The following is a 20,547-nucleotide window of genomic DNA, read 5'->3' as shown; positions in this document are numbered from 1 at the left end:
TGAATAAAATTGAACTGTGAAAGGCATGATGGTTGAATCTTTATTTAAGGCCCTTGCACCTACAGAGGCTGCACACTCTTGGAGTACAGTGCTGTGGCTTAAGTGTCTTAAAAGGATCCTGTATAAGTTCCATTTATATGAATCCGTTTCTGACCAGAATGCATATGTTGCCTCGGGAAAGCAGCATTTAAACTTTTTTAACCACCACCCCCCTTACTTGGGAAACCCATAGCAAAATCTTAAACTTCGAAGTTTATGCTGAGTGTACATTTGAAAAAGAGCTGTATGTAGCCATAACATTGGGGTGAATAAACATGTTTGCAAAATAAAATATGATTTGCCTCATTCACTTGTTATACTTGTAGAGTCAAAGTCTCTGCTTAACAACCATACGTGCATTTTAAAAGAACGCAATTATATAACAGTGTAACACAGGGACAGCTCCTGGTGCTAGTACACTTTAAAGCCATCCAAGAGAGAGGGCAACCCAGAGAAAGCTCTCAGTTTGGATCTGGGTTCCATTGAAAATATTAGTTTTAATCTTTAAAACCCTAAATGGATATCACCTTTTCCCAAACAACCTGCTTATGAAGTACTGTATCATGAATGGGGAATCTTGTTATGTTTATTTCTCCCAGGCTCAATCTCAATTGCTAAGCTGACACAGGCAATTGTAGTGGGTTAGAGGCCCATTTTCTGCCACTTGGACCTTCTGGGGACCCCAAAGATTGTCAAAAATGCTACCCATCAAAAAGAAGTATTTTAAAAAATGTAAACATTGGAGGAGCCCTTTGCAATCTATTAATCATTGCTGCTGGAAGCTTCAGGGAGAAGCAAGCCACCTTTTTTGGGGTCATAAAAAGAGATTTGAAGGGATTAAGGGGGATAAAACAACTTGAGGAGGACTTCATAGAGCCCCAGGGCTGTACTTGGTCCAACTGTATGCTTAGCAAACCAAATGATTTTTGTGATAACCAAGATTGAATTACTATGAAAGAAAGATATACCTGTTTGGCCAGTGCAGTATGTATTTGTACTGACAAAGCATTTGTGTAATTTTTTTTAAAAAGTGTTTGGAAAACAATGAGATATAATTTGAGAGAACAGAACACACACAAAAACACAAATAGTATTAGTGGCAATAAGCACCCTGCACACAAATATTTAATAAGTGTTCTTTAAAAAAAAAGGATTTTGCTTCTTAAATATTGAAAACCACTTACCACTTAATCTTTCTGAGTGGGGAAAATATGTTAAGATGATGCTGAAAGCAGTCTGGACTAGCACCAATATTTACATTTAAAATTTTATCATTTTATTGAAATACGAGAAAGAATCTGATCATCACTGTTAAAACAATGAGCTGTATAAAGTTGAATCTATTATTTGAAACTTATGTTCTTAAGAAAGTGTTCCATCTAAGGTTCAAAATCAAACACTTGCCTTCACATCATATTTCAGTCTATTATCCTTTACATCCTGTCCATTTAGAACTCTCTTAAAGACAGAAAATATTTTTCACTACATGTTCATCTTAATATGTTAAGATAGGAAATATTAGAAATATTAGTTTTTCTAACGTCCTCATACTTAAGTTGTACCAAGGATAAAAATATAGCAAGTAGAAAGTTGTGACCATGGTCTAATTTTTGCAAATCCTGATTAGTAAACTCTGTGAAATGGGTGAAAGCTGAAAATAAGGTGACTTAGGCCCGGTACAGACCACCCAAAAAGGGTGGTCTGCCGGCACCCTGGTTTGCTCCGTGAGGAAGCCGCAGCAGACTTCCTCGGGGAGCAAAAAAAATGTGGCACCATAATGATGCCACAGTGCGCCAATGGCATACTCACGACGTCATGGTGCCATGACTTGCAGATGATAGGTGTCTGTTGCATCAAAATGGCGGCACCTGTCTGTACAAGGTACTGCCATTTTGATGTACGGAAAACGTGCTAGGGTTGCAGGGTGTCTGTAAGAGACGCCCTGAGGCAACCCTAGCACATCTTCATGACATGCTTTGGTGCCGGTCTGTACTGGGCCTTAGCTAGATTACAAGCAAGCTTTAAACAGAATGGATATAAGTTAAATTTCATATTTTAGTTTTACATTCTGCAATGATGTAAGCAATAGTCTGCGCAGTCATAAGGTAAAGATTATGAAGCAAGTTGTCCAGGAAGCCAGAATTTCAGGAAGGCACATTTTAAGTAGGGTGAAATGAAACTTTAAACAAAAATTTCAAGGGCTTCTGGGATCACTGCCCCCTTTCCCTTAAAATTCCCAAGGCTCTGTTCTGATTCCCCCTAAAGCTGGAGGAATCAAAATTTAGGGGGGGGGGGGGGCGTTTCCTGCAAGTATAGCAAAACTGATTGTAGACCTCTGTTCAACCTGGTTCTGTAACTCCTTGCCAAGGGAGGCTAGGGTTGTCCTTCCACTGAGACTTTTTTATTCATGTTGCCCTTTTGCACCTCACCTGGGTCACTGTTGAATAGTATTTGAAATATGAGGGGTGCTGAAAAGTTCTCAGCCTGACCAAGAAGGGAATTTGGATGTTGTAATGCTGTGAGTGCTAAAAGGAAGGTATATCAATTTTAACAAACAAGCCTACCTACCTATCCACCCTAGCACTTTCCCTCTAAAAACTGGGGAAGCAAAGGAAGGACAAAAAAGAGAGGCAGTGGAGCAGTGTGAAGTCAAAGTGTACCTCTTCAAACATTACAAAGGGTGTCTCACTATAAGCTTCACAGCTTAAGGATTCTGTTTGGAAAGTAACCAAACAATTCAGTAACAGTGAAATAGCAATGTGAGGGGAACATGGCAGTAGAAGCAAAGCTGAAGCAGAATTGTCCAGTTGTATGAATTGAGAGGAATGGGACTCATGGACAGGATTGGCCAAGCACCTGAAAGGCTAGGTTCAGACAATGACAAAAACATCCAAAGCCATCTGTTGGATTTAATTTATGGAATAAACACACGAGGCCTACATACCCTAAAAGCACCCGATCCCACCTGCTCTTGAAAGCACTTCGTTAGGTGACCTGCAAGGAATACCTAGTATGTTAGGTTATATTTTATAAGTAGGGAATGGAGAACCACCTCTGACTATCCCTTGTCTAAGTTGCCCTGGTGGTGCAGTGGTTAAATGCCTGTACTGCAGCCACTCACTCAAAACCATAAGATTGCGAATTCAATACAGTGCGTCCTTGGTATACGCGGGGGATCCGTTCCGGACCCCCCCCCCCGCGCGCCGCCATTGGGGACAAAATCCCCGGATTTGCCATGTGCGTATGCTTAAATCCGCGCATGGCAAATCCGCGTATAAGGAGGACCGACTGTACCAGCAAAAGGGCTCAAGTTTGACTGAGGCTTGCATCCTTCTGAGGTTGCCAAAATGAGTACCCAGATGGTTGGGGGCAATTAGTTTACAGTTGTAAACTGCTTAGACACTGCTAGTTTGGTATGAACTGGTATATAAATTAAGCTATTTGTTTGTTTGTTTTTGTTTGATTTTTTTCAATTTGTTTTTGTCTAAGAAAATCTTGAAAAATTCATAGGGTCATCATAATTCAGCAGGGAACTTGAAAGCACGCAAAAGGAGGGAGGGACTGAGAGAGAGGAAAAAATCAAGTCTGCTTTCTCTCTCACAGATGCTTTTCTGTGTGTGTATATGCACACTTTCTCTCCCCTGCTTTTCCACTCTTTCCTTTCCTCCTCTTTCTCCCCAAATGCACCTCCTGATTTTTTGTACTCTCTTTGTAGGTTTGGCTATGGGGGCTGGCATAATGAGGTTGTTGTACTTTAGCACCACTGACAATAAAGGTTTTTGTTTTGATCTGGAATGAAAGCATTACTATGCAGGAATGTGGGGGTGGTGGAGTGGAGAATGGGCATCCTTAATTCTAGAAGCATTTTCCACCTTGGAAGTCAATGCTTTTAATTACAGACCTGTTAAACAGCAACTTTGTGGCTCTCCAGCTGTTCCCTTTTTTGCCAGCTGGCACAGGTGGAAATATAGCATTTGTTTGGTGAAACTGAACCACTTGCAGTTTTACCTGATGTAAAACAACTTTTGTGCTCTCCTGGAGGATAGATATTTGCATGGACCAATAAATTAAGTCAGCTGTTCAACCATAATGCACCCCTTGGTGCTGAAACAGATCCCTTTTGTAATGTTTGCAGATCAAACAGCAGTTTCATCACCATTCTCTTGTTGCATGGACCAAATCCACCATATGTTATATGAGTAACATAGCTTGGGATATCTCAGATTTGTTCTGGTCAAGCTTGTTGTAAAGAATCACAAGAAAATTCCTAAAAATTGCTATTATAGCACATGGATCGCTTTAAATCAGAGCAGTTTCAATCACTGTTTAAAATGAAAATCTGGTTTTATAACCCTAAAATCATAAATTAAAAAAAATGTACTGGAGCAAGTATAATACTGTGCTGGGACAGGGTGAGGGTCTTCTGTGTATGCCATTCACCTAGGTAGGCACATTGGAACCGTGAGGCTTATTGTTTTAGACAATTTCATATGCATGCAGCTGCCTTCTTGACACGGGCAACTCAAGATTCAGGGCTTGGTAAGCAAATCCACTGCAGGGTCATATGCTTCACCTTGCTCTGTTTGGGACAAAATTGATCCATAACTGGAGAGATTAAAAGATCTCTCTTTGTTATGGCCCTGTTAGGTCTGTGGAAATGGAGATTTATTAATATGGGCTGATTTTGGTGGCTGATGGATCTAGATGATTTTATAGCCAATGTGTTTGGGGATTCTTCCAGTGCCTTTGAAAAATTGTGGAATATGGAAATGATTTGAGCAACCAGTGTAATCAATTCTAGGTGCCTTCTTCTCCATTGCAGAATGTACAACCGTCCTCCTTATTGGCGGATTTGGAATCCACAGATTTAACCATCCAGTGAGGCAAGCCCCTGTTTTGCCTAGCTCTTGCACATGCATCTACCGTACACACATGGCCCACTGTTGATTTTAGTGGGACTTGAGCATACACAGATTTTTGTATCCACTGGGGGGGAGGGTTCGGAACGATCCCCCACAGATACAGAAGTCTGACTGAATAGGGCTTCCTAAGTTATCTTCTCTATTTCTGTTGCCTTGCAATTTGTAGCATTTTTCTAATAAGCTTTCAGTTTTATGCACACTGTTTGAGGTCCCATATTGGGAGGAAATTGGGATGCTAAATAAATAAATAATGTTATTTAATTTATAAATGATCACTTTTTCTTGCTTTGTAAAATTAACATTATAGTATCTACATGCTAATGGTGGACTGTTGCTCTGTTTATGCTCTGTTTATGTATCTTATTGTATGTTGTAAATCACACATGAAAGGGAAAAAGTGGAGTATAAATTTACACATACAGAGAATTGGACTTTAAGAAAGAGAGCATCATGTTGGTGATACTGGCCTGCATCCAATTGTTAGTCATAAATAGAGTAAACCTATTGAATCAAACATTGGTGAGTTAATATTTAGGTAAATATTATTGATTCAGTGATTATACTCTGTTTGAGATTGACACTGGGATTTAGGCAGTTGGTGGTGAGTTCGCATGACATGGAGTACATCAAAGCTTTCCTGAACTATACTGTCTGCTGTCATCTATCTTTATGGATTTCATGTACCTGTTTCATTGTGCTTGTTTCTAACCATATCAGTTTCCCTAGATTTCATTCCCTCCCTCACTTAGAATCAAGAGCAAAGTAAGATAAAGTGAAGAATTAGTAATCTGCTAAATGTTCTGCCATTATTTACATATCAGCATGTCGTTCTTATCCAGTGATTCTAACTTTCTTGGAAATTGATGCAGGATGACAATCAGTTTTGTGATGTAGGGTTACAGGGGGCAGGGGGGAGGGATAAGCCATAAAGAAAAAACAAACAAGATTATATCCTCTCTCCAGTTTTCCAGCAGGCAAGAAAAGGGTCGCTCAGTTTCTGCCAACATTTCAGTGTGCCTTAGAGCTTTGTGTTACACTCTAATGTATTTTCAAACAATTATAGTGTGAAGTTGTTAGTTAGATCCAAAATTATATGGAAAACATTTTTACCAATGAGACACTGCTACAGGTTGAATGAAAAGAAATTATTTTTGATGATGCAACTTGTTTTCCATGCCCCAAAACCTACTCCAGAGCTTGGGGAAACATCTGGAAAAGTGGCAGGTGGAAGGCTACATGAAGAAGAATCAGTTTTAAAAAATCAACTCACCCAACTTTCCAACCATGAGAAGTAGTAGAGTGGGTGTATTTGCTGGATCCATCTCCTGCATTTAGGTGCATGGAACTGTACATTTGTACTGAAATGTAGGTTTGTTCATTTAATAGTTTTTAGTGGATGTATCCTTAAATTTGACTTTGGTTAAGTAACCAGTAAAGGGAGAGTCAGTGTGGTGTAGTGGCATGCACATTGAACTATGACTCTGGAGACCAGGGTTCAAATTTCCACTTGGCCATGGAGACCTATGAGGTGACCTTGGGTAAGCTACATTCTCTCAACCTTAGAGGAAAGCCAAGGCATCCCCCCCTGAAGAAATCTTACCACCACCACCCCCGTTGTGATAGGGTTGCCATAGGGTTGCTGTAAGTCAGAGATGACTTGAAGGTGCTCAACAACAACAAACCAAAGGAGGATGACAAAAAATGGCTAGATGGCCATCATTTTGGTATGTTTTAGCTTTACATTTACTATATAGATCAGGAGTTGAGATATGTGGAATACAAGCCTCCCACCCTACCCTTCAGTTCACTTCTAAGTAATGCATATTCTTACGTTGGTTAGTCTGGACCATCTGCTGAATCAATCCACCTTGGAGAAACAAAGTTAAACAAGCGTGAAGTGACAAACACTTGAAAAAGATCTCATGCACCTTGTGATACATGACAAGAAAATGTCAGGATATTCTTGTTAATGACAAAGAGGAGTGTTAAAATAAATTAAGTGTGAGTGTGTGTGTGTGTGTGTGAGAGAGAGAGAGAGAGAGAGAGAGAGAGAGATTTACAAGTTTCATTTGACTAGATTCTATGCCTGGGGATCCCCCCAGAGCTTGCCCAGCACTTCTCTAAGATATGTCTGCTTAAATGTGTAGAATAAAACAAGAACTGAGAAGTGGCTAGTTGCAGCATTGTGCTGGCCAAGCCTGGTGTGAAAATCAGTGATGGTTGGTGGCTTCTGTATTAATGGGCCAGTGAATCCACTATGAATTTTAGTCTTAATGTAAAAGAATTATCCAGGATACTGAATAGGATCCCTAAAGCGGGTGGTCTGCCACCGCTGCCGCCATTCACTGCAGAGGGAAGCCCCAGCGGCCAGACTGCAAGGCTTCCGGCAGCAGCAAAAAAGGAGCACCAAAATGGCGCTCCTTTTCAAAACACGGAAGTGGCGCCGTGAGGGGCGAAGTGCACCCTCGTGGCGTCACTTCCGGTGCGCCACGTCTGGACGCTGTGTGTCCAAGACGTAAAAATGTCAGCGCCCATGTGGATGGGCGCTGCCATTTAGGACGCGCTCCGTGCGTGTTGGGAACGGGGCCGGTTAGGAAGGGGCAACCCTTCCTAACCCTAGGACACCCCTTCATAACCCTAGGATGCGCGGAGTGCATCCTAAATGGCGGTCTGTAACCCACCCTATACTCCAAATAGGTTCATCATTTTGGATAGCTCCTTAACAATTTGGCTTAAACCCAGTGTTGACTCATATCCACCAGCAGCCGCCAGTGATGACAATATAATATACGAGTATTTTGTCTGGAGTGTGAATATTGCTTCTTTGCAGGACTTCCAGGACCATAAATGAACATAAATAAACATAATCTGTTTCTTCTTTACTGATGTTGATACCCATGCCAAGGTGTGTGGGTGATGCTGCTGAAGGCTAGGAATGGAGGAGTGTGGGTGTGGAACTAGTGTTGCCGGCCCACCTTACATTTTCTATGTTCTTGCCAAATGCCTAAACAAGGGTACTGTTGTGAAAGCTGCAAAATAATGGTTTAGGTCATTCTTTTGCGAGTTATCTGGACTTGTTTAAAGTGTGTGTTTATTGAGTGGAAGAGGGGAGTTGGTGACATGTTGGAACTGATACAGTACTTTCATATTATTTGTTTTCATTACTTTGACTTTTAATGTGGAAAGGGTCAAAACTTTCTCTCATGGGCTTCAGATGGAAAGCACCTCTGAGGCTTTAATTCCCTGTTTATAAAGTAAGTTGCTGAGGATGGCAAACTCTTCTCCCTGCTGACTCCTTACAGTGTGAATGGAGAGCTTGTTCTCATTGTGTTGTTGATTGAAAACTGAATTCTTTGAGCCAGATATTTTAAGATGCCATTGATGCTTTGCTATGTTGGACTCTAAGCCTTGGAAAAAAGTCACTGTTTTTCTGTATGTTTTGGAGACACAGGCAGAATATTTATATATGGAAAATTATAAAATATACATTGTTTAAACTTGGCAGAGAGTATCTTGCAGCCATGAGTCTCCCTCTTTTTGGAGAGCAGAGCAGTATGATGTTGATAATGAATATTTATCATATGTTTATCTTACCCTTATGGCTTCTGATGGTCATCTAGCCAAGTAACAGTGGGACTGTAGCTTTATTATCTGCATTTTATGTTTGAAGTTGTTATAAGTCTGATTAGTGGCATTTTTCATTACATCATTTTATGCCATTTTATTTCTTTAATTATTTATTTTTGATGATGGTGCCATTTTATATCATGGGGCCATGGGACTGAAGGCAACTCATAGCATAAATTAAAAGTAGTGGCTAAAAAACAACAAAGATAAAATCTCTAAAAACTTTTAAATAAACTATCCTATATATGAACCACTAATTTAAAACATTGTAATTTTTTAAAAAGTGTAACAATAAGACAATATGCACAATATGCACATCATATACACCCCATTAAAAGAGCTGCATTAAAAGAACTGTTAGAGTCACTATCATTAGGCAAAGTATTCAGCCATCTCAGGCAGCAGATGGAGTAGGAGGAACCATGAAAAAGGATCAACTTCTTTGATCACTTTGCTAGACAGTGATGGCTAATAGCTCCCATGTTTCTGGGAGTGGTAAGTCCACTCAGGGCTTTAATCTGAAAGCCTATATTTCCCTATATGAATTTAGCAGTTTCTTCTTCAGGGGAAGTCTTTCGGTCGGTCATGCCACCATCACAAGCATGCTGGGTGAGGACATTAGAAAGCCTTCCCAATGGCTGCTCCCATCCTCTGGAATACCCTTCCACAGGAGGTTAGGCTGCCTCCTCCCTACTAGCCTTTTGCTGTTAAGCAATACCCTTTTTGTTTTTAGCAGGTTGTTAATGTATAAGCAGGGAAGATTTTTATTGGAATGTTTTATCTATCTTTTAAACTATGTCTTAATTTTATATTTTTTATGTGATGAGTGTAATATTTTCTTTTTTTAAAAAAAACATTGTTCTCTTTTTTTAAATGACTCTTTTTGGGAGCTGACTTGGGTCCCACTTTGGGACAAAGGTGACATACAAATGAAATAAATCAATAGCCAAAGCACTGAACCTGGGGCGGGGGGAGTGAGGAGATTGGATTCAGCCCCTTGCATACATCTTTTAAAGTGTGGACTAACACCAGGAGCAGATCCATTGATGCAGTAACATAGGTGTCACATAGGAGTTAATTTGAAACAATGGGAAAGGTTCATGCAGAGTTCCCTGCCTCAGGTGCCAAGGCAGCTCAATTTCCCTTTGTTAGGGATGGGAAAAATAAATATATTTATAAAAAATTGTCAAAATGTGTTTCTTAAGATTGAAACATTGTATGAATTTGTTATTTATATATGTGGTATATGATGTATGATTTATTGTATATATTTGTAATAAAAATGAAAAAAGTTTGAAACACAAATGTGTTTCTAAAGTGACAAGAAAAATCCTGGACTGATGAGAATCTTCATAATTCAGGACTTGCTTTATACCAATTAGCATGTGGGTGCGTGTCGAAAACAGCATTTTCTGCATAAAAACACAAAAAATGCAGAAAAAACATTATTCCCTTTGCAGAAAATCCTGTTTCCTATGTGGAAAATGTATTATATTTTCTATACAGAATTCTAAACAGAAATGTGTAAAAGATGCTGTTCTCTGCGTAAAACAACCACGTGTAAATTTTGCACAGAATACACTCCGAACTTCGAATAGTCACCAGAAACTGAACTGCAGTTTTCAATTCTTGGCTCTTCTATACTTGCCAGAATACTCCAGGCTGCCCCCCGAGGATTCTGGCCCTGTATTCTACCCAAATTCATCCTTTACCTTGTGGGTTTCCAGCTCTCTTTCCCAGTGATGACGGGAGGGTGCTTTCCCACTCAGTCCCTGTTCATTTCCTGCTGTAGCTACTGAGATCAGAATGAGGCATCCAGCCACACTGTCAACTCTGGCACCTTGTTTTGAACTCAGAGTGGCTCATGCCCACAGTGGAAACACTGGGAGACAAACAAGGACCCTGAATATTATTATTATTATTATTATTATTATTATTATTATTAACCCTTATTTATAAAGCGCTGTAAATTTACACAATAAAAATGCAGCCTGTGTTATTGCTGAAATTCTTCTGAAACCCCACAGCAAATGGTGAATTATTTAAATGTGGATTAGGAGGAAGGAGACCTGAAACACGTGTGTGTGTTCGGAAGACAATCTGGACACGATTTGATGTTTTGGCCCTGCATCTTGTAAGCAGGATGCAGAGAGCCTGTAAGGAACATGAGTAAACCACTAATGTAGACAATGTCTTTTTCACAGCAAGAAGAAAGGGGCTGAAATTACAGTGGTCCTGCAGTATCATTGTGCTAGCCACCTACAGATTCGAGCCTCTGCAGATCATCCCACCCCACATTAGTCAATGGCAGTGCATACCTGCAGTTGTGGTGATGTGGACATGTGCAAGCCACTGCCCATTGACTAATATGGACTTGAGCTCCCACATTTCCCCCCTGGAACCCCTGCAGATGGGAAATGGGCAACAATAAAACCTGTTGTTTCCTTTGAGGAAAAAAAATGGTGAAGAATTGCATCCCTAGCCTTAGTACAATGGACCATAACTTGACATGTGCAAGGGGTGCAATTTACTGTTCGGTTAGTTAGGAAAATGTTTTGGATTTTTTCCTGTGTCCCAGTACATCTTAAGAAGTCTGTTGTGAGCGACCTGCAAATAAGATTCTCCGTTGTGCCAAGGAGTGTATCATATTAGGGTCCTTTCACCACAGTTTTTCCCCCAAGGTCCAGCAACTGATAGTTCAAAGATTGGAAATTACTCATGGTCCACCACTTTAAGTAACATCATTGTAGTCTATCCTTGCTGCAGGAAGGGTACTAAAATGGGAGAAGATATTTTAGATTGGCTTAAGATTGCATGACCAACCTTTGTGGCTTTGTACCCAACTCCCCTATAAAAATGAAATGGAAACAGTGAAGTTAAGTCTGTACTTCAAATATCTTGAAAAGAAAACCTATTAATGAATGAACTTCAAAACGTGTATCCTCAGGGGTGTTTAAAATGTTTAGGGTTTCAGTTGGCACAAGGAGCCAGTGATACATGACACTGTGCCAAATGAAAGTAGCCTGTAGAAGAAAACAAAGCATTTTGTGGTGAGATCAAAAATGTTTAAAATAAGATGGCTTCTTTGAACATTCTGCTTTAAAACAACAATCCTAAATACACTTAATGCTAGGGAAGAGCTGCTACAGAGCACACAAGGAAAGCATGCATAGGATTTCATTTTTGCTTCTATAGAAAGCTACCTTTCTCAGGAAATTATTCTAGTAGCAGTTGTATATCATTTAAAAAGCAGGCACAGATATAATATAATAGCTTTTCTTTCAGTGACTTGTGGCAATGCATGTAGCTTCACCTAAAAGTTTTGGTTTGAGGTGATGTGAGGCAGAGTCTGTATGTGTAGTGGTTGATTGTGGGGACTGTTTTAATGGATGCCTGATCTTGAAGAGACACTGGCCTGAATGTGGATGTGTGAACCCATCTCAAGTGACAGTTGGAGAGTCAGTGAGGCTATATTTGATAGTCTGAGACCCTTCAATTGATTTCTGTGCCAGTGCAGTGTAAACCAACAGGCAAATTATCGTCCTTAAAACATAATGAAGGATTCTTAGTGCAGCAGTGCATAAGTGTTCATGCCATTCTCTGCTTGTCTGAAATCCTGGCCACATCTGCTGTATTAATAGGAGGAGGAGGAGGAGGAGGAGGAGGAGGAGGAGGAGGAGGAGGAGGAGGTGGGAGTGATGAGAGTGTTCCTTCAAGTAATTGCCAATTTATGTTGATCCTAAGACAAACCTGTTCATGGGATTTTCTTCACAAGATTTGTTCAGAGGTGGTTTGCCTTTGCCTCCCTCTGAGTCTGAGAGAGTGTTATTTGCTCGAAGTCAACCAGTGGGTCTTCATGACTGAGTGGGGATTTGAAATGTGGTCTCCCAGAGTCCTAGTCCAAAAGTCCAAAAACTACAGCACATTGCCACTACAATACTGGATTTATGTTGCACATGACTACCATGTTTCATGGCTATCTATATCTTTGCAACTTTCCTTGCTTTGTAATATGCTTTTAAAGTATCTGAAAACTGTTTTCAGTGTACAGGAGGTTGCAAAGGTAGTGAAGGGTTTGGAAGCAAGGACAAGAACCTAGATCTCAGAACTGTTAGAGTGGCCTGGTTCTGTATTAAAGATCACATTTATTATAAACAAACCTTGTGCAAATCTCTTTACTCTCACTGGCATCAGCAAGTCTGAGTCATACCTAATACTTTATGGTTTCCTTCCTCTGCACTTGATCAAAGGAGGCCTCATTTGGGCAAGCAAGGAGGAACGGAAAGCTGCTTATCATTCAGTCCTTTTAACAGTATGTTGTACTAGTAATGGAAATGACAGGGCTAATATTCCTTTGAATATTAACTCAGTGGACTAACCCTCTTATTTCATTGTAGTGCCTTGATATGATTTGACACAGTAGTACAGTAGTACCAAGAAAAATATCAGATTTAAGTAAAATTTACTTTCTTACTCCAAAGAAAACTTTCTGCCTACCTTACTACCTAAAATGTATGTACAGACATATGAACAATTTAAAGAAAGTTTATCGTGCATCAAAATAAGACACATTCAAAAGTGATTCAGTCCATACCTTGTGGTAAACATTGATGGGGAAGCCAGTTACTCCAAGCTTACATAAATTTAGAACTATGCAATTATTCCCTCCCACAGTTTTTTGTGGGTTTTTCGGGCTATGTGGCCATGTTCCAGAAAATTTTCTTCCTGACGTTTCGCCAGCATCTGTGGCTGGCATCTTCAGAGAACCCTCCCACCCTTTTTTCCCTTTGGCATGTGGTGGTTAAACTAACTGACATTTCTTGCTACTTCCAAATGAAGAGCTGTAGTCAGTTGAAACTACAGCTTCTGGTAGGGTAGTTGTTGTTTTAAAGATTCCTGAATAAGAAACCATGATTTCATCTTGGCCTGTTTCAGTCAACTATAGTTTAAAGTAACCACAATATGGTGCTTTTAGGGTATTTAACTCTCAATAAAAATATGTATGCTCCCACTTCTGATTTTGAAAAAAAATATTTATTTTAAATAATGAAGGGACACTACAGTCAATTTCAAAGGCGAATAATTCCTGGGAGTTTTCTGGCATGTTACCCCTTTATTCTAGAAAGGGCCTGGTGCATATGAATCTGGAGGTGTCAGGGCTGCAGAAAGAACCATGGGAACTGGGTGCACCCATGGAACTACATTTTACTGCTGTTGCTGTAGAAAAACATCATGCTACAAAGTACATGAAAAGCTGTTGGGCCTCTGTCAGGGAAATAGAATAGTCCCTGAAAATATCAGAATCCTGTCCTAGCCCACAATAGGAAGACACTGTTAATGTCTGAGATAATTAAGAATTTACAAAAAGATGTGTGTTTAAATTGTTGAGGAAGACCTTAATGTGATTAGCCAGTATTTGCATAGCCATTGTAACATGTAATAAACAGGCCTGAAATGGGATGGAGTTCAGTAATGCGACACTGTTTCTTTTGTCATTCCTTGCAACAGTAAAGGACCTGATTCCAGTTTTGAGTAGGCAGTGAATGGAAAGCTAGGATAAATGCATCTGGCAGTGATTCCCAATCTGTGTTCCACAGATCACTGGTAGTCCACATGGAGTCCATGGGGGACTGCATTGATTGATCATCTTTAGGGAGGAATGAATTGGATCAGTTAATCAAAGAGCAGGGGAAAGGCTTTTTTGGTGGAGACCTTTGCTTTTCTTCCTGAAGGATGTTGGGTCTGAAATGTCAGATGAATTCAAGAAAATGTTTTTTGGGCACCAGATGCCCCATCAGCCTTAGACTGTGTTACAAATGTTTAAAATGGTGTTCTTGCATTTGCATAATGGACTGCAAAGGAAAACCTTACAGTGATATCCATGTGGAAGTTCACATAAAGAAAAGGTTGGGAAATACTACATGGATTGTTCAGTGAAGTCACCCCAATTTAAGATGAAATTCAAAATAATGGCTCTCCTCTGGAATTATTTAACAAATGTGAATGTCACAGGAAGCACCCCCTCTAACCTTGATTTTCTTGCTACCATGGATAGAGGACAATCTTCTTAGAAAGTCACCCTTCTGTATAAAGTGATGACAATGATAATGGAGGAGATGCCCCTCTCACATATTTATTCAGCACACAATTCAACATGAATAGGACTGTTTTGAAAACATAACAGATATTCCATTTCTAGAAGATCTGTACCAGCATAATGTTATTCCAATATAAGCAAAGTGCCTCACTGGTGTGGATTCCCAATGCCATTGTGGTATAGTGGTTATAGTTTTAGACCAGGATTTAGGAGACCCAGTTTCAAGTCCCCACTGAGCCATGAATATTGGCCCCATCATTCTTTGTTGTACTGACATATAGGGTTGTTGTCAGAATAAAATGAAAAGAACAAGAAGTGTGTAAGCTGCCTTAAGCGTATTGGTGAAAAATATGCAATCTTTCATTCTGGTCTTTGCCCACAATAGTGAAATATAATTTTGTAGATAATTGAGAATTTATAATACATTATAAACAAATTTGATGCGAAGGTGCTCCACAGCTGCATCAATAGCATTTTTTATTATGGCCAGTTTTATTTTTAGTGTTTGCTTGACAACTCACCCCTCCCAACCGTCTCGACTACCATGCCAGCTATCTACATGCCTAATTCTGAAAGTAATCGGGTCATTGGAGGCTAATTGAATGCATAATTTGAAAACAATCTTGTTGCACAGGTGACTCTGGGATTGGGATTAAGTTAACAGCACTGTTGATTTACAAATCACAAAAGAATTCTATTCACTTGTCCAGACCTGTGAGGTTTCTGTCAAGCTTGGTGCTGTAACAAGCTGTAAACACATACCTGAGCTGAGCTGCTGAGTGAGGAGATGCCACTTTTCATAACCCCCTTTGAGAGTGGACCTGTACTTGTTAAGGATTGCAAAGGGCATTCTTATATAAATACAATTCTAGTCCCTACACTGTACTTTGGCATAAACCTTGTTGAACACAGTGGGATTTATTTCTAAGTTAGTATAACTAAGAACAAATGGAAGAACAGAACAGGTGGGCAGATATTGGACTTTTTAAAATAAGAGTGAGGAAACTTTATCTTTCTAGATGTTTTGGACTCCTGACAATATGGTAAAATATAAGAGGTTATGGGAGTTGTAGGATGGGAACATCTGGAGGGCTAAAGAATATGTGTCCATAGGTTTGAAAAAACAACTTACTAAGGAAATATCTAAGGTTCTTTAAATATGATGAAATTGTCTGTAATAAAGAAGAGTAAGGGGCTGTGCAGACCAGCCATTAAGGCCGACCTAGGGCTGGAGTCGGGGCATGGCATCCACATGCTGCACACCCCAACTGCACCTCATGGTGGTGTGATGTGGCGCACCACACCACACAGTGCACAGTGTCTCTGGTGCTAGATGACACAGCACCATAAAGCCGTGGTGCCAGTAGCTACGGCACCCTTTCCATGGTGCAAAAAGGAGCTCCTTTTTGCGGCTTCTTTTTGCACCATGGAAAGGCCAGATCAGGGCCATGGCATGCGGTTGCCACAGCCCCAATCTGGCAAAGATGGAGGCGGTTGCAGGCCACCCCTTCAGGGTCGGTCTTCACAGCCCCTAAGCCACTCCCAGAGGCTTTTTTTCAGCTCACTTGTCAGATTTTCCCTCATAGGTCACTGTGCTCCCCAAATTGGGGGGGAAGACATTGTTGTTCTTAGAGGTTTAGCCAGTACTGGTCAAGAGTGGCCAACAGCAAAATCACCTCCCCACCAGCCCCCAAATAATAATAGCCACTAGTGCAAAATTGGATGTAGCTTTTGTTTCCATTTCATTTTTACTGATTGAGGGATCCTTGGAGGGGAACATTGGCTTTTCCCCATCTCTATTTGCCCACCCCTTCAGTAGTTGAAGAAAATTCTCTTATGGACTATAAGGGAAGTGGTGGAAGTTATTATTATTATTATTATTATTATTATTATTATTATTATTACTTGTATCCCACCTCTCCCTGTAATGGATTGAGGCAGGTAACAACAAACATAAGAACAATAAAAATAAAACACAACAAAACACAAGTAAAAACATAGCAAAACATATAAAATCCAATTCCCTATCTCCCTCCCACCTTAAAATACCATTAAAAACGACAATTCCCAACTGGAGAGTGAACATTCCGAGGAGGTCAATTTGGGAATGCCTGCCGGAAGAGATCCATTTTTATTGCCTTCTTAAAGGCTTCCAAAGATGTTACATAGCCAATCTCCTCTGGCAGGTCATTCCAGATATTTGGAGCGGCAACAAAAAATGTCCTCTGGGAAGTTGTTACCAGTCTGATTTTCTTAGACTGCAAGAGATTCTTCCCAGAGGACCTGAGAGTGAGGGAAGGATTGCAGAGCTGTTCAGGGTGGTGAGGGAGTTGACCCAGCTTCCTCCCACTCTGAACCCTATCTTAGAACCAACTAAGGCCTGCTGTGATGATTTTAACAACTTTTTCGCAGATAAAATCTCTTGGATAAGGGCTGATCTTGACACAGGCATTACAACAGAAACAATAGGAGAGGCATCCAGAGCTTTCGTGGACTCTATTAAACTGGATCACTTTGAGTCTGTACATACCGATGAAGTGGACAAGCTTCTTGGAAGCGTTAAGAAGACGACGTGCTCTCTCGATCCCTGTCCTTCTTGGTTGACCGCCCAGGGTGGTGATGCAGTAACATCATTATTACAACTTATAATTAATGCATCCTTCAGGGAGGGTAAATTTCCATCTAATTTGAAATTGGCAATTGTTAAACCAGGGGTCGGCAACCTCCGGCCCGCGGGCCGGATGCGGCCCGCGAAGGCCTGGCCGCCGGCCCCCGGCTGCCCCTGCCGCCGCCGCCGCCGCTGCGGCCGCCCGTCGCGGCTTTTCGCCGCTCTGGGCGCCGCCATTTTGGGCGGCAAAATGGCGGCGAAGTCTCGCGCGACCTTCCCTGAGGTCGCGCGAGACTTCGCCGCCATTTTGGGCGAAAAAATGAGGGCGCCCATAGCGGCCTCTGGGGCTATGGGCGCCGCCATTTTTTTGCCCAAAATGGCGGCGAAGTCTCGCGCGACCTCGGGGGAGGTCGCGCGAGACTTTGCCGCCCAAAATGGCGGCGCCCAGAGTGGCTGCCGCGGCAGCAGCGGCGGGCCTCTAGGAGGCCCGCTACCATCTCTGGGACCCTCCAGGAGGGCTCCCAGGGCGGCAGGGGGCCTCTGGGAGGCCCGCTGCCGTCTCTGGGACCCTCCAGGCGAGCTCCCAGGGCGGCAGGGGGCCTCTGCAGGGCCCTCTGCCATCCCTGGGGCCCTGCTTTAGGGCTCCCAGGGTGGCAGGGGGCCTCTGCAGGCCCTCTGCCATCCCTGGGGCCCTGCAGGAGGGCTCCCAGGGCGGCAGGGGGCCTCTGCGGGGCCCGCTGCCATCCCTGGGGCCCTGCTTTAGGGCTCCCAGGGTGGCAGGGGGCCTCTGCAGGGCCCTCTGCCATCCCTGGGGCCCTGCTTTAGGGCTCCCAGGGTGGCAGGGGGCCTCTGCAGGCCCTCTGCCATCCCTGGGGCCCTGCAGGAGGGCTCCCAGGGCGGCAGGGGGCCTCTGCGGGGCCCGCTGCCATCCCTGGGGCCCTGCTTTAGGTCTCCCAGGGTGGCAGGGGGCCTCTGCAGGGCCCTCTGCCATCCCTGGGGCCCTGCAGGAGGGCTCCCAGGGCGGCAGGGGGCCTCTGCGGGGCCCGCTGCCATCCCTGGGGCCCTGCTTTAGGGCTCCCAGGGTGGCAGGGGGCCTCTGCAGGGCCCTCTGCCATCCCTGGGGCCCTGCAGGAGGGCTCCCAGGGTGGCAGGGGGCCTCTGCGGGGCCCGCTGCCATCCCTGGGGCCCTGCTTTAGGGCTCCCAGGGTGGCAGGGGGCCTCTGCAGGGGCCTCTGCCATCCCTGGGGCCCTGCAGGAGGGCTCCCAGGGTGGCAGGGGGCCTCTGCGGGGCCTGCTGCCATCCCTGGGGCCCTGCAGGAGGGCTCCCAGGGTGGCAGGGGGCCTCTGCGGGGCCCTCTGCCATCCCTGGGGCCCTGCAGGAGGGCTCCCAGGGCGGCAGGGGGCCTCTGCAGGGCCCGCTGCCATCCCTGGGGCCCTGCTTTAGGGCTCCCAGGGTGGCAGGGGACCTCTGCAGGGCCCTCTGCCATCCCTGGGGCCCTGCAGGAGGGCTCCCAGGGTGGCAGGGGGCCTCTGCGGGGCCCGCTGCCATCCCTGGGGCCCTGCTTTAGGGCTCCCAGGGTGGCAGGGGGCCTCTGCAGGGCCCTCTGCCATCCCTGGGGCCCTGCAGGAGGGCTCCCAGGGCGGCAGGGGGCCTCTGCAGGGCCCTCTGCCATCCCTGGGGCCCTGCAGGAGGGCTCCCAGGGCGGCAGGGGGCCTTTGCGGGGCCCGCTGCCATCCCTGGGGCCCTGCTTTAGGGCTCCCAGGGCGGCAGGGGGCCTCTGCAGGGCCCTCTGCCATCCCTGGGGCCCTGCTTTAGGGCTCCCAGGGTGGCAGGGGGCCTCTGCAGGGCCCTCTGCCATCCCTGGGGCCCTGCAGGAGGGCTCCCAGGGCGGCAGGGGGCCTCTGCAGGGCCCTCTGCCATCCCTGGGGCCCTGCTTTAGGGCTCCCAGGGCGGCAGGGGGCCTCTGCAGGGCCCTTGCCATCCCTGGGGTCCTGCAGGAGGGCTCCCAGGGCGGCAGGGGGCCTCTGCAGGGCCCTCTGCCATCCCTGGGGCCCTGCAGGAGGGCTCCCAGGGCGGCAGGGGGCCTCTGCAGGGCCCTCTGCCATCCCTGGGGCCCTGCAGGAGGGCTCCCAGGGCGGCAGGGGGCCTCTGCAGGGCCCTCTGCCATCCCTGGGGCCCTGCTTTAGGGCTCCCAGGGTGGCAGGGGGCCTCTGCAGGGCCCTCTGCCATCCCTGGGGCCCTGCAGAGGCCCCCTGCCACCCTGGGAGCCCTCCTGCAGGGCCCCCTGCCGCCCTGGGAGCCCCCAGCTTTTTTGCTGGTCTCTGACGGGGCCTAGGGCCCCGTCAGGGGCCAGCAAAAATGGGGAGGCCTGGCCCCCGGAGGGTGGAAGCTCCGCCCCCGGCATGCGGCCCCGCCCCTGGAGGGTGGAAGCTCCACCCCCCAGCACACAGCCCCGCCCTGGAGGGTGGAAGCTCCACCCCCGGCATGTGGCCCCGCCCCAGAGGGTGGAAGCTCCACCCCTGGCACGTGGCCCCGCCCCGGAGGGTCGAAGCTCCACCCCCCAGCTTCGGCCCCCCAGTCGCCTGAGGGACAGCAACCCGGCCCCCGGCTCAAAAAGGTTGCCTACCCCTGTGTTAAACCTTTACTTAAGAAACCCTCCCTGGACCCCCTGGTGAGAAATAACTATAGACCGGTCTCCTTGTTGTCATTCTTAGGTAAGGTGATTGAGAGAGCGGTTGTCTTCCAACTCCAAGCAGTCTTGGATGAAACCGATTATCTAGACCCATTTCAAACCAGCTTTAGAGCGGGATACGGAGTTGAGACTGCCAGGGTCGCCTTAGTTGACGATCTCCGACTGGGGAAGTGTGACCTGGTTGGTGCTTTTGGACATCTCAGCGGATTTTGATACCATAGACCGTGGTATCCTTCTGGAACGCCTGAGGGAATTGGACATCGGGGGCACTGTGCTCCAGTGGTTCCAATCCTACCTCTCGGGCAGATTCCAGATGGTGCAGCTGGGGGACGTGTGCTGTGATAAGAGGGCACTTATATCTGGTGTCCCTCAAGGAGCCATTCTGTCCCCCACTTTGTTTAACATTTACATGAAACTGCTGGGAGAGATCATCCAGACACACGGGGCATGGTGTTAGCAGTGCGCTGATGACACCCAAATATGTTTCTCTTTGTCTCCGACTGATGCAGTGACTAAGGATGGCGTCTCTCCTCTCAATGCCTGCCTGGAGTCGGTAATGGG

General features: G+C 44.8%; 1 protein-coding gene across 2 annotated transcripts in view; it reads left to right on the top strand.

Moving 5' to 3' along the window:
• The window catches only part of LOC149310609 (tyrosine-protein phosphatase non-receptor type 14-like), a 191,516-nt gene that overhangs the window by 69,279 nt on the left and 101,690 nt on the right, over nucleotides 1–20,547 (top strand). The gene's annotated exons all lie outside the window — the stretch shown is intronic.

Source organism: Sceloporus occidentalis, unplaced genomic scaffold, assembly GCF_023333645.1.
Source record: "Sceloporus occidentalis isolate IW3139 unplaced genomic scaffold, rSceOcc1.0.p SCAF_6, whole genome shotgun sequence".
Taxonomy (NCBI): Eukaryota; Metazoa; Chordata; class Lepidosauria; order Squamata; family Phrynosomatidae; genus Sceloporus; species Sceloporus occidentalis.
Note: the sequence above shows the minus strand (reverse complement) of the source record. Positions and strands in the feature narration are given on the sequence as shown.